A 13,964-nucleotide genomic window follows, 5' to 3' on the forward strand; every position below is an offset into this window, starting at 1 on the left:
AAACTATGACCAAACCGCATTTTTATACTTAGATTAAAAATGGTAACCCCAAATGGCGTTATGGGCCGCCATTTTGTGACGCTAAAACAGTCGTCCGTTGTCGTTTCGTGCGCATAGACCACGTTTTTCAAGTATTTTCGATCTGTTTTTATTTGATTACCCGGCTTTTGTTAGACCGAGATATCAGGATTGATTCTGTTATTGATAATAATATAATTATACATGTAGGCGAAGATGATGATGAAGACACCACCTCCTCAAGCAAATCGGAGTCTGATTAATATTCTGTTCGCACATTCAATTCAATGTACTTGTAACAAAGAATAAATAAAACAATTTTATTATATGAATATTACCTTTTTTTGGTTTCCACTTAAATAACTAAAATATAAAACAAATGATTCCGCCAATTTAAAACGAAAATAATCTTAAAATAATGCGGCGGTTCATTTTGAAGGAACGGTAACGAACTCAGTGTTATGTTGTGCCCATCACTAGTCGTGACTAACTGATAGGTGTCAGGAACGCATTCTCTGAACGGCCGAAGTATAAATAAGTAGCAGACTTTATGTGAGTCGGATGTTGCTCTGAGTAAAGGTACATTCAAAAAGTATGTACGGCAAGAGAGATATACCTATGTAAAACATTGCTGATCTATTCTAATATTATAAAGAGGAAAACTTTGTTTGTTTGTTTGGTTGTAATGGATAAACTCAAAAACTACTGGACCGATTTTAAATATTCTTTCACCATTAGAAAGCTATATTATCTGCAAGTAACATAGGCTATATTTTATCCCGGTGCGGGCAGTAGCTCCCACGGTACGCGGGTGAAACCGCGGGAAAACGGCTAGTGATGAATATAAATAAATATACATAGTTAGAGTTATGATTAATTTTAAGATAATTGCAGCTTTTTTAAATAAGACCTTTTTTAAGAATGGGTGATTGCATTTTCGATGTCTGGTAGCACTTAATTTTGTAACGGGTCTCTCTGTCTTGATGAACGCAATTTTACTTCAAATTTACGTAAGTCGACTACTTACCGAAAGATGGTGTTTTTATAATATTCAATTTTCATGATAATATATCATATGTTTTGGTTTGTAAATAATCTATAAAAAAACTTGTAGGATGCAAGGAAAAATGAAGCTGCTTTTTAAGGCAAAAATTGGTACCAATAATATACATTGATACAAGATTGATACGAAAATAATACAAATTCACTTAGAGGTTCTAGAAATGCAGCTATTCGACGACAGATGTCTCTAGCAAAAAATATGTTTTAAAGCTAAAATATTACTTACACGTGAAATGTTATCCTATGGTATGTTTGAGTTTGGATCCTGAGCAATATCTACAATTAATGATAGCGCATTTCATCGTTTTAATCGAGTAACAAATAAAATCTGTTGAAATTGTGGTAAAAATACAACTATGACAAGATGTCAGTTTGATGTAAAGGACGGTATATGGGCGGTGTCCAGCCACGCCTGCCGTGACGTAGTCGTGACGTATTTGACCTACCTGAAGGCGCGTGACCTACCTGCGTTAGGGCATCTCCGCTAGTCTTTTCTCCTCCGTGGTTTTTCCTATACTTGGGCTCAATAGTCCGGCGGCCAGGCTCACTATCTCAGGATATATCTATTAACCTACTAACGTCTAGTTCGTAAAGACTTGTATTGTAGTTTAGGAAGTAGAATAGTGTAATACAATAATTTATTTGAATATATGAGTGAGCTTGTACAAATACTCAGCTACGCGAAGTAGGTACCTATAGTCTATAGTTTAGTGTTTCTTGGTGTCTTTCCAATTGTCTCTGTTTTTGAGGCCATAGGCTTTAATGTATAATTATTATTATTGGCCTAGTTATTTTTATTAAGTCGCCATGTTTAATAGGTTTAAGCTAGTTTCTATGAATTCTTTCATCGAATATAAAGAAAAATAATTTGTAGTATTTAATTTATGAGAGTAAATAAAGTTCCGATTGAGGCACATAGAGACCTCATATTTTTATAGGCTTTATTTGACAACAATACTACCTATTTCTATAATGTGTTGTTGTAAGTATAGTTATACCTAATTTATCTAAGAAATTAAAGAAATTCAAAATACATTATAGAGAAGTGGAGAAATCACAATTTTATGTATTCGGTTATTTTATTATAATTTGTGCCATTTCTTACAAGTAGATACAGAATGTTCATAATATGAAAATCTTTTATTTGGAATTCCTTTAAATGTACATGCCTATGTGTATATGTAGTACCTTTTTTTTTTTTTTTTTTTTTTTTTTTTTTATCGACGTAAAATCATCAAATGACCCCTCCCGCTGTGGGTTAGCAGCGGTGAGGGAGTGTCAGACTCTTACTGACTAAAATCGTCGTGTTCCGTCATAGGCCTTTTATGTACCAGGGCCGCGGTATCTCTTTCGAACAACCCGCAGCCCCGGCAGGCCTTGGCCCTGCTGGGCCCCGCTGGGGTTGCTGACGTCTCTTTGAGGAGCGCGTGGAACAACGCGCGCCGTCGACACGGGTCTGTCGTCTAGGAAGACAGAGGGACGATGAGCCACCCGAACTCACCGCCCACAGACCCACGCCTACGGTGGCCGGGAGTCATCTCGCGACACCCGGCGCCCATGGTGTCTACCTGGTCCAGCGCGGCGGCCGGGATGAGAGGTGCGAACTCTCTGGCGTTCCGCCTCCTCCTTCTCGAGCATGACCGCTTCGCAGAAGGAGGCGACGGCATCCCATTCCCTCTCGCCCCGGACCATGGCCTGAACCAGGGCCGGACGCGAGAGGTCGCCGCCGCCCAAAGCCTCGACGAGGACCCGGCGGTGCCCTTCCCATGCGGGGCACACCTGGACTGTGTGGTCCACCGTGTCCTCGGGGCTGTCCGCACAATGGTGACACCCGGGCGCCTCCTCACGACCGATGCGGTGCAGGTACCTCCCGAAACAACCGTGTCCGGTGAGGACCTGCGTCATGCGGTACGTGAGGGCGCCGTGACTCCTCCCGAGCCACTCCTCAAAGAGGGGACTTACCGCCACGATGGTGGCGTGCCCTGCACTGGGTTGCGATAGTCGCTCCCTCCAGGCCACCATGAGATCGCGCCGGAGCTCCGCCCGCTGCGCGACAACTTGCCGCGGCAACGGGGTTTCTCCCCGGCGCTGAGCCTCCTCGCGCCAGTCATACAGGCGCAAGAAGACCCTCGCCTCCAGATCCCACGGTGGCAGTCCAGCGAGTAGGCCAGCTGCTTCGCGGGAGATCGTGCGGTACCCCCGGATTAGCCTAATGGCTATCACCCTTTGGGGCACGTTCAGGTAGTGCACAGCCCGCGGCCGTGCCGAACGTGCCCATACCGGGGCCCCGTAAAGGGCCATGGACCGCATGACCCCCGCGTAGAGTTTACGGCAGGGGGCGTTCGGGCCTCCCAGGTTGGGCAGGAGCCGCTTGAATGCAGCACCTGCCTTCTCCAGTTTGGGGCCCAAACGTCGGAAGTGCTCGACGAAGCTCCACCGGCCGTCGAGGACGAGTCCCAGGTACTTCATCGCCCTCTCGACGCCGATGGTAGCCCCCCCCACCGTGACTTGGGAGCCTGAAGGTGGCGCGTTCCGAAGCCCATGAAAGCACATGGCCTCGGATTTGTGCAAGGCCACCTCCAGTCCCAGCAGCTGGATCCTCTCGATGACTATCGCAACCCCGCGCGTCATTATGTCGGCCGCCTCCTGGTGCGACCTCCCTTGTGCCAGAACCAGCGTGTCGTCAGCGTAGCAGACCACGCTGACGCCGCTAGGGAGGTCGGCGCGCAGCACCCAGTCGTAGCCGATGTTCCACAAGAGCGGCCCCAGTACCGACCCCTGCGGAACACCGCACGACATCTCTCGCCGGTTCCATTCCCCGTTGTGACCAGGGTAAATGATGGACCTATCCGACAGATAGGCCTCGACCACGCGACGAAGGTAGGTCGGCACCCGGTGATACCGGAGTGCCTCCCTGATGCAACTCCAGGGAAGGGTGTTGAAGGCGTTGGCGATGTCAAGAGACACCGCCAAGACGACCCCCCCCCGGGACACAGCATCCCCCGTCGTGAGAGCTCTCACGCGCATGATGGCGTCCACCGTTGAGCGCCCCTTGCGGAAACCGAACTGGTGGTCCGCAAGGTCCGGCCCTATCCCCCCAAGGTGTGCGACGAGGCGGTGTGCGACAACTCGCTCAAAGAGCTTGCCCACCTCGTCGAGCAACACGATAGGCCGGTATGCGGACGGAGAGTCCGCAGGGCGCCCCGGCTTCCGTATGAGGACCAGTTTCCCTGTCTTCCAACGAAGTGGGAACTGGCCCCTCTCCAAACATGCGCTGAGAAGCCCCCTAAGTCGAGGCCCGAGAGCCTCAAGGGCCAGGACCCAGGCCTTGCCAGGCAGGCCATCAGGCCCTGGGGCGGTGTTTTTGGCTTTAAGCCTAGCCACCGCCACTCTCAGGTCCACCCCAGTCACCTCGGGGACATCGTCGTCGTCGGAAGTGTGGTCCGTACTTGACACCGCGGGTTGCAGAGACATGGGCGGGGGAGAGTGTTCCCCGCGCGAAGGGAACAGAGCGCTCACCACCTCCTCCACCAGCTGAGGCCGAAGACTCTGGGTCAGCGGGGGGGCCCATGGGCGGAGCTTGCCCCGCACCATTTTGTACGGGCGCCCCCACGGGTCCCTGTCCAGAGACCCCAGCAGCTCCGCATTGGCCACCTCCTTGGCCTGGACGATGGCCAATTGGAGGGCGGTCTTCGCAGCTCTGTATCCCTCGTATAGCTCTGCTTCCCTGGCTTCTGCATCCGGAGGGCGGATGCGCAGCCTGCGGTGTCGGGTGTACAGGTGCCTCGCAGCGACGCACGCCTCTCGAAGGGCCGCGATCTCGCAAGACCACCAGTACACCTGGCGTCGGGCGCGTCCTGGCGGGACTCGGGGCATGGCCACGTCACAAATCTCGGACATGGTCTCCCGGAACCACTCCGCCTCGTCGTTGATGTCGGCGGGCCTGTCCGGTGATGACACCCAGGCCTGCACGACTGAGGCTTCCAGGAGAAGCTCCCGGTCAAGGTGCCTCAGCGCCCAACGTGGACCACTCGGGGTCTGCAGGACCGGCGCGCTAGGGTTCTGGGCGGAGACATCAAACCGGATGTACCGGTGATCGGAGTAGGTCTCCACCCCCTCCTCCACGCGCCAGTCAAAGACACGCGGTAGCAGAGCGGGGCTGGCGAACGAGATATCCACCACTGACTCGCCCCGCATCCGTACACACGTGGGGACAGAACCCCGATTGAGGACGACCAGGCCTGCTTCCAGCGCCCAGTCCTCCACCATCCTACCCCGTGCATCTGTGCGTCGGGAACCCCAGGCCAAGTTCTTGGCGTTGAAGTCCCCTAACACTATCACGGGGAGGGAATAACTTCCGACGACGACGGACAACTCCAGGAGGGAGTTGTGGAACTCGGCGAGAGTTCGGCTCGGGGAGAAGTACACCCCCACGACGACTATCTCCCCGAACCGTGCTGCGACGCAACCCCTTCCACTCTTCACCCCTTCGAGGGAAGGAGTACCAGCGGCGGCCGACGATATGATGGTCACTGAGCCGCTAAGGTCCTTAACCCAGTCATCCCTGGGAAGGACAAAGTACGGCTCAGCGACCACGGCGATGTTGATCGACCACTGCGCCATGCTTTGGAGCAACAGATCCTGGGCACGGGCGCAGTGGTTGATGTTCGCCTGGAGGAAGCGTAGTGGAGCCAGGCTAGCACTCCATCACGTCTTCCTCCTCTTGAGGCCCAAGGACGGGCGCTGCGGCAGCAGCAGTGGCGACGGCGACAGCGGCGGCAGCGTTGGGGGCGGCGGCGGCCGCAGGAGCTGCGGTGGTGGCCACTGCGGAGGTGACGGCGGTGGCAACGACGGACGGCCGACCCTTGCCCTTACTCGGCTTGGCGGGTGGGGCACAGGTCTTGCTCCCCGCCCGGTGTTCGGCCGGCTTGCCAGCAGCCGCACATGCAGAGCAGTGCGGCGTGGCGCTGCATTCCACGGCCTTGTGACCGGGCTGACCGCAGCGGAAACAGAGGGCGCTGCGGTCGACCTCCGAGGTGCAACGGACACCCACATGATGCCCGACGTGGCATCGGAAGCACCTCAGCGGTCTGGGGTCAAGCAGCTTAACCTGCGCCGACACCCAGCCGACCAGCAGTCTTCGGCCGTCAACAATGTTCTTGGCCGCCGTCACGGGGCAGCTCACCGTGATGGTGCACGTGCCCCTGAAGTCGGGACGTATGGTGCCCGCCTTGACTTCGTCGGCGGAGCACCCACCCGTCCTAGCGACGGCGGCCACTACCTCCTCCGCAGTAGCTGAGTCGTCCAGGCCCATGATGCGCAGATCCGCGCACTTGTGGGGCCTGGAGACTCGGGCGTCGTCCGCACTTATGGACGCCCTAAGCCTCTCGGCTAGAGCGTCTGCGGCGGGCCCACTGGCCGCTCCTGGGACCTCCAGCATTCGGGCGCCCGTTGCGGTCACCCTGAGCCGGAGGCCGGAGGCGATACCCAGCTCCTGCAGGTTCACCGCCTCCTTTGCTTGGGCGAGTACGTCGCGGTACGACACGCCCCTTTTGACCGCGTCCGGCTGTAGTGTGACTACTACAGCCGCGGTTTTGGGGGCGCGGAGTTGCGCCGCGGCGGCTCGCTCCCTGCGCCGCCGTTTCTGGGCCTTCTTTTTGGCCGCTTTGGCCGCCCTCCGTTTCTTTTTCTTTTCCCCCACCACCTGCCACTCAGACTCAGTGGCAGAAGAGGTAGGGGCCGCAGACGGTGTCGGCTTTGGAGGGCGTTTCGCCACTGGTGCCGACGACGGAGCCGGTGCTGACGGTGGCACCGGGGGCCTCTGCGCCTGGACCGCCCTTGCGGTCTTGGGCTTTGGCTGAGCGGGCGCCCTCCTGGTCGGTCCGTTCGGCGCCGCGACAGGGGGCTTGCTCGGCGGTCCCCTTCTGGGTGGGGGTGCCGCTGCAACCGCGGCCGCATAGGAGGCCCTTTGGGCCGCTGGGGGCTTCGACGCCGCGAGGGGGGGCCGCAGAACCCTGCCCTCCAGGACTGAGAAGCGAGCCTGGAAGGCCGCCATCTCCTGACGGACTAGGGCCAGGATCTGGCTCTCAGCCGGCGCAGTCTGCGCCTGTTGCCTGGCCCCACCGCGCTCCGCCCCCTGCTCGCGCATCTTAGCGAGCTCCGCCCGGAGACTCCTGTTCTCCTCCACAAGAGACTCCAGGGCGGCTGTCAAACGACCCACCTCTTGCTGCAGTTTGGCCAGCTCGCTCACGGGAGCCCGGCCAAAGTTGCTCACCGCTGCGGCGGTGATGGAGGCGGTGGCGGCCTCAATGGCGCCGTCCTTGCTCGCCTTTTTTCGTTTTAGGGCCACCTGCCTGATGGCGGACTCCACCGTCTTCTCGAAGTCCGCCCTCCGCTCCCGGTCGGAGCCGATGGCCGACTCCTCCTCGGAGGAGGAGCTCAGATGAGCCGCTCCTCCGCCACCCCCAGAAGCCCCAGCGGACCCTTCGCTGACGGGCCTCCTGGCGACCTTTTTGGCCGAGGCCCCGCGACCACCAGAGGAGGACCCGGGGTCTTCCCTCCTCCTCTTGAGGAAGGCGTCGACCCGGTGGTCCTTCTTGTTGCGGGGGAGCTTAAAACCCCCCGCATCCCCCTCGCTGGACACGGACTCGGATTCCGAGTCCTCATCCCACTCCTTTTCGTTCTTATTATTATTATTATTTTTTTTTAAAGTTTGTGAATCCATAAAGTTCCCACGATCATGAGAGCAATTGTTCGTCCACCCCGGCAGTGGCCTCATACCGGGGCAAGCCTACATACTGTTGGGGGCGGCTGGCCCCAACAGGGGGGAGCGCTAACGACCGTGTCCCCCACGGCCATTCATCCCCTCGCCGCGCTCCCGAAACTTGGGATTGGGTGGTTTTTTATCAAGAGGTGTCCTTCCTCTGGGCCGGGCGATTAAGCCAAGCCCTCGGCGGCGGCATTATGCATGCCTCCGTCTGCTGTCCGGCCAACCCGGCTCAGCAAACCCGCCGAAAGGTTTGCTCTTCGTTGTACGAAGAGCAAACGACCACCGCTTTAGTGCGCCTGCACCTCCGCGGGTATGGCCGCATCCTTGCCATGTCCACTAGCGTCGACTGGTCAGGAGCGGCCCCTCCCTGGGTCCCTCTTTGTCTGGCCTCTCCCCTGAACCTTTCCGGCATGAGTATCTCTACCGGCAGAGCTTCAGGATCATTGAGGCACGCAAGCCCCACCACGACGACAACGTGGGGACCCCCTCGGTGGGGGTATATGTAGTACCTAAATTCCTACTTGTTTGTATAAAAAATCGCCATTTCCTATCTGTGACAATGGAATCTCGAGTTATGTATATTATTTTTGTTACTTACAAATAAATTAGTATTTTATGTAAATAATGTCGTTTCTTTTTGCGGTTAGTTGCCCTACCTGTTCATTTAGTAACTTTCTTCTGGGATTTTAAGTTATCTAGGCCATTTGCGTCATAGTAGCTTTCATTATAACTGTTTAATAATGTTAAGGTATTTTAAATACCTTTTTATTAACACAGTGTTCGAATAGAGGATTTTTTGCATCAATGACCTAATTTTTGTAATATACTTAGCTGCTTTGAAACATTAGATATTCAATTCAAATGTCTTACATAAAAAATGATTTTTGCAAAATTACTTACTAATAATGACGTAGTTTAGGGTAGTTAGTAAATAAATAAAACAACAGATTCACAAGCAATGGAATGTTTACAATTGCAATGATAAAGTTCTTACAATATCATGTGTAAGTACATATAAGCCTCGCCTGAAAGACAGTCTTACTTTGCCTGTTACATACAATCCAATCAACTTTTATATAAATACTATGTACTGCGGATAAACTCTCAAAATTCAAGCTATTGCATTCGTTGAATTCACAACCTTTTTCGTTCTTCATAGGAATAATCATTCAATGCCTTTGCCTGCACTAGGCCTTATGTCATTCTTATGTCAATGTCAAATATAGTTCTAGACAGATCGACGTATATATAACACTTTGATTATATATATGTCTAGATGGAGTGTCACCATACAATCCCAACAAAGAACCAGAGACAAAATTGTTATGCATGTGTGCGTGTAGGTGTCATTTTACACTGCGCGTTGACGTAAATAATGATACCAGCTACTACGATTCTCCCATAAATAATGAAAAAAAAATAGACTAATTAAATAAGTTTGTATACATAGTGTTATTCTGTTTAACTATAACTTTATAGAAAATTGAACCTTGCTTGGCACTGCTCCTTTTGTAAGTCTTCAGCGCCCTATCTTGTCGACAGTACTCATGTCCTTGCTGCGGAAGTGATCGGAACACACTACGGTATTTTTTGTTGGTGTCCACATCACATCTCCGCGGCTTTTTTTAATGCAGTCTATCCACTGACTCCTAACAATAGGATTACTTGGAATTCTATTAAAAAATGATGTTACGCTGATGACCATAATTTACTAATCAAATCTATCTGAGCAATAAAAATATAAATTATACCTATTATTTTTTTGCGCAATGCTTAAAAAAATATCTTTTATACATAACATAAACACTTGAAGTTGGGAAAATGAAAAACAGAAACTGGCAACACTGATACAAAATGGCGTGATTTAGTAAACATAATTACAAAAAACAACTATTTATTTTCTGGGTCAGTTACCGATGATAGGTGATGTTATTGGCACTTTTTAGCCTTCCTTTATAATTCCGGCAGACTTTAATTGCACATGTCGTCATTTTATCTCTGTTATTTGTATTTTAGTTAGCGCGCGTAATACGTTTTGACAGTTAAGCGGCACGATCTGTTCTGATTGACAGGAAAGCTCCTGTCGATGAACAGTACATCGACATTTTTTTCCACGCTTGCGCGCACTCGACGCTACATCTAGACATATATATAATCAAAGATATAACAGCAGAGCTATAGTAAAAAAACTTTTTGCGTTTATGTTCAATAAAGTTGAAGATTCGAAATATAGTTTCAGTAGCGTTATTTAAGTATTTTTTTAAAGAAAGTACAAAGCAAGACTACCTTTCTTCAACAGTCCGAAGATAGTTTATACAAGACACTCGATTATTTTGGTTATATATTACATACATAGTACATAATGATTCTGTTCTAACGTATACGACATTGATAAAAAATTGAAGTTATTTCTTTATATATAAAACGACGATCACGATAAGTATAGTTATTATAGAAAATGAGTGTCATTTATATCTGAAATTTGTGCTTTTCCCTATAAATAGATAATACATATATAAATAGATGATACTTTACTGAATCTTTTCTCAATACGATTCTTAGTTATAGAGGTTTAATTTAACATAATGTTGCTTTAGTAAAAAAAACATTTCTGATTTTCATATTATGGTGGGAATTTTCTTGTTTGTTCAAATATTGCTCATTACCAGGAAAATATTCATTGACAAAAATATTGGATTATTGACAAAAAATATTGGATTATTCTGTACCTCTTTTTTACGTATCGGGCAAAGATCCAGCAATATTTAGTACACATTATTCAATAACATATCTTAAGACGTTAACATACAGCTACGGGCCTACGCTATTACAAAAGTATAATACGCATAGTATAAAAGATTATTATGTACTTATGTAACTTTAGTTTCAATGTTCCATTTACATTTGTGACAACTATGCTTTATTTCACCTGTCATTGAATTGAACTTTTAAGTTTTAAAATTAAAACTAAAATTACTAGTATTATGCATTTAATTGACTAAATAGAAGTTATGTAAAGTTTCACAAATCGTTTTTATGAAAAATACGATAGTTACTCATTTTTCTCATTTGCATTTTTGACAACCCTAAAAAATAGGAAGGTACTTGCATTCCCTAAAGTTCTTTATATTATTTCAATCCAAAACAGGTGACAATAAGCATAATCCTATTATAAAACTGTCATTATATTTATTATTCCTGATCACTTTACAATTATCACGTCTTCAAGTTTGGGAGGGAAGAGGGGGGGGGGGGAGGGAGGACTTAGCTTACTAAAACAAAATATTATGAACAATAAAACGTACTTAATGTATCTAAAATGTTATCACCTTAATTCATCAATATTTAGTACTAGTTTCCTGACTAAATCTTGAGGGAATAAGGTCGAAAATTGCATGAAATCAATATATCCGAAATTCGAAAAATATATGCAGTAACACTATAGTCGAATTTGTTCACTTACATAGTATTAAACGAATTTCGCCCTAAAAATACAATAAGTATGGATATTCTCTATTTGTTTGACTTTTATAAGTACTCACTTAAACTACACCTATATCTAATAATATGCTTTGGATTGACGATTAAAAATAAAAAAAAATAGTTGCCGCATAATTTTCTCGAAGTAACAGATCTTAAAAAAACTTAATATTATAATAAAAAGTAAAACAAATCAATCACAATCCGGCAAGATTCCATTCTCGGTCCGCATAACAATATATTGCACTTATTTATATATAAAAAAGTAAAATGATATGCAGATGCTTAGCCTAAGTTATAAATATACCCGAAAATCCAATTTTAAATAAAAGTTTTTTATACAATTTCGCTGTCTTTTGTGATATTCGGGCTTGCAGAATGTGTGAAATGAGCAATGAGTGGGTAGGTACACAAAAATAACACTATTATATAAATTATAAAATTAACCTTAAAGCGTGAAAACGCAAAAAAAAACATTGATATTTAAGATTTTATGACGAACTTCACTTAATTCATAAGTACGTTTTATGAGTTGTTTCAATTCCAAAAAAAATATCCAATAAAACAATAAAAAATAATTAAGTAACAATATTTCATTTTTAAATCTGTCAATAAAATCCTAAACATCAATGTTACAAGACTTAAAATTAAAATATATAAGCTGCCACATAACAAAACAACCTATATATGAAACATTTTGGTTCGTAACAATTTTGGCATAGATATTCGGTGAGACATATTCAATGTTCGCGTCAGTCTTCAATGAGTGATGTATGAGCAAATTATATAAAAACTAAGTACTTGTTAATGTTAATATTTAAGCAAATAACAACTCAATTTCTAACGTGATATGTGGATTAAAATAGCTTTTCAGTTAATAAGAAAACGAGGAGCTTCGAAAAGGTACAGACGATAGCAGGTCAACCTACCCAAATCTGTCAAATTTTACCAATCTATTCTATTTTTATTTATGGCAATCCATGTCGATGCAAACGTCGACGATTCTGAAAATTGAACGTTATCCTTCCACTATTGTGATAAGGTTGAAAGTCTGTTGAAGACATTTGACAGATTGGGGTAGGTTAATGTGCTGTTGTCTGTAGGTACCTGACATAAAAATAAACCTTATTGTTTAAAAATTGCTGTGAATTAATAAAATTATAGCAAAAGCTTAAGATGCAAAAGATAGCTGCCATATGTCGACAATATTCTTTTAAATGCAAAGGAATGTTACTGGTTTTATAAAAGGCTTAATTTAAAGCATGCTATAGAAAATAATCATAAGAGTTAAGTTAAGATAGACTTACAGCCAGTTTCTTCATCAAAAGTTTAAAATTTATAAAAATTTATAATTCACCACTGTGACGTTTCTCACGGCCAGTTTCTTCATCAAAAGTTAAAGTCAAAGTAATGTCTAAAGTAAAAGTAACGGTCAAATTCAATTTTTCTATTAGTTTTGCTGTCACTTTAGCCTTGAAAATACGAATTTGACCGTTACTTTTACTTTAGACATTACTTTAACTTTAACTTTTGATGAAGAAACTGGCCGTGAGAAACGTCACAGTGGTGAATTATAAATTAAGGGCTTCATATACATATTTTGGAGCACATAAGAACTTCTTTTGTAAAGTTAAAACACTTCCGTTGGTAACAAGTATAAATGTAATTATGTAACCATGAATCAGTGTTTCGGCATTTTTATGGAAATACATGCTAATCATTTAGGCTTTTGACCTTTCTGATGTTTTATTTTACAACTAGCTTCCGCCCGCGGCTTACTCCGCGTCGAGTTCGGTCATATCGCGTTTCCAAGAGAACTCTTCAAAAGTCCGAGATACAAATTACCCTATGTTCTTTCTCAAGGTCAACTCTATCTCTGTACCAAATTTGATTAAAATCAGTTAAGCGATTTAGACGTGAAAGCGTAACAGACAGACAGAGTTACTTTCGCATTTATAATATTAGTAGGGATTGCTTGAGATTTTTAGAAGTACGAGCTGACTTACCTATAAATATTAATCAAGTCCAAATAATTTTCTGAAGAAAATATGATGTAACATTACATCATAATGAAATGAAGACTTTTGTATGTATTGCATATTCATACTTGTAACCAACCAATAAAAGACTAAACAAATAAAGAAGGAGTTTGAAGGGAAGTATCAATTGACATGTTTGTACATAATATTGGAAGGAATTGACGCATGGAAGACAGGAAAGGAAATATTTTTATATGTATATATATATATATAAAGTTATATATATCTCAAATTATATACGTTACAGACATTGTAATAGTGTCAGCGCTTCTAGCATACATATATGTTGGAGAGAGTATATTTTCAACGAAGTGGGAACTTTAATATATTATTTAAGATTAGTAAAACATAACTATTTCTTTCCGAGTATTAAGCAAAATAGTTTTTTTTGCTACGTCAAAATACAAGAAATTTCAATATTGAGAGACCCACTCGTAAAAAAATACACTAAGTAACCAAAAGTATAACATACAAGAGTTAATGAAGAGTTAGTAAAATTCTGCGCTTACGATAAAATTTTAAAACGAATTTCATAGCTCTTGGACTAGACAACAAGCGGAACACATACATACAACTTAAAAACGAATCTATGTACA

The sequence above is a fragment of the Helicoverpa zea genome, chromosome 22 (genome assembly GCF_022581195.2).
Source record: "Helicoverpa zea isolate HzStark_Cry1AcR chromosome 22, ilHelZeax1.1, whole genome shotgun sequence".
NCBI classification, from domain to species: Eukaryota; Metazoa; Arthropoda; class Insecta; order Lepidoptera; family Noctuidae; genus Helicoverpa; species Helicoverpa zea.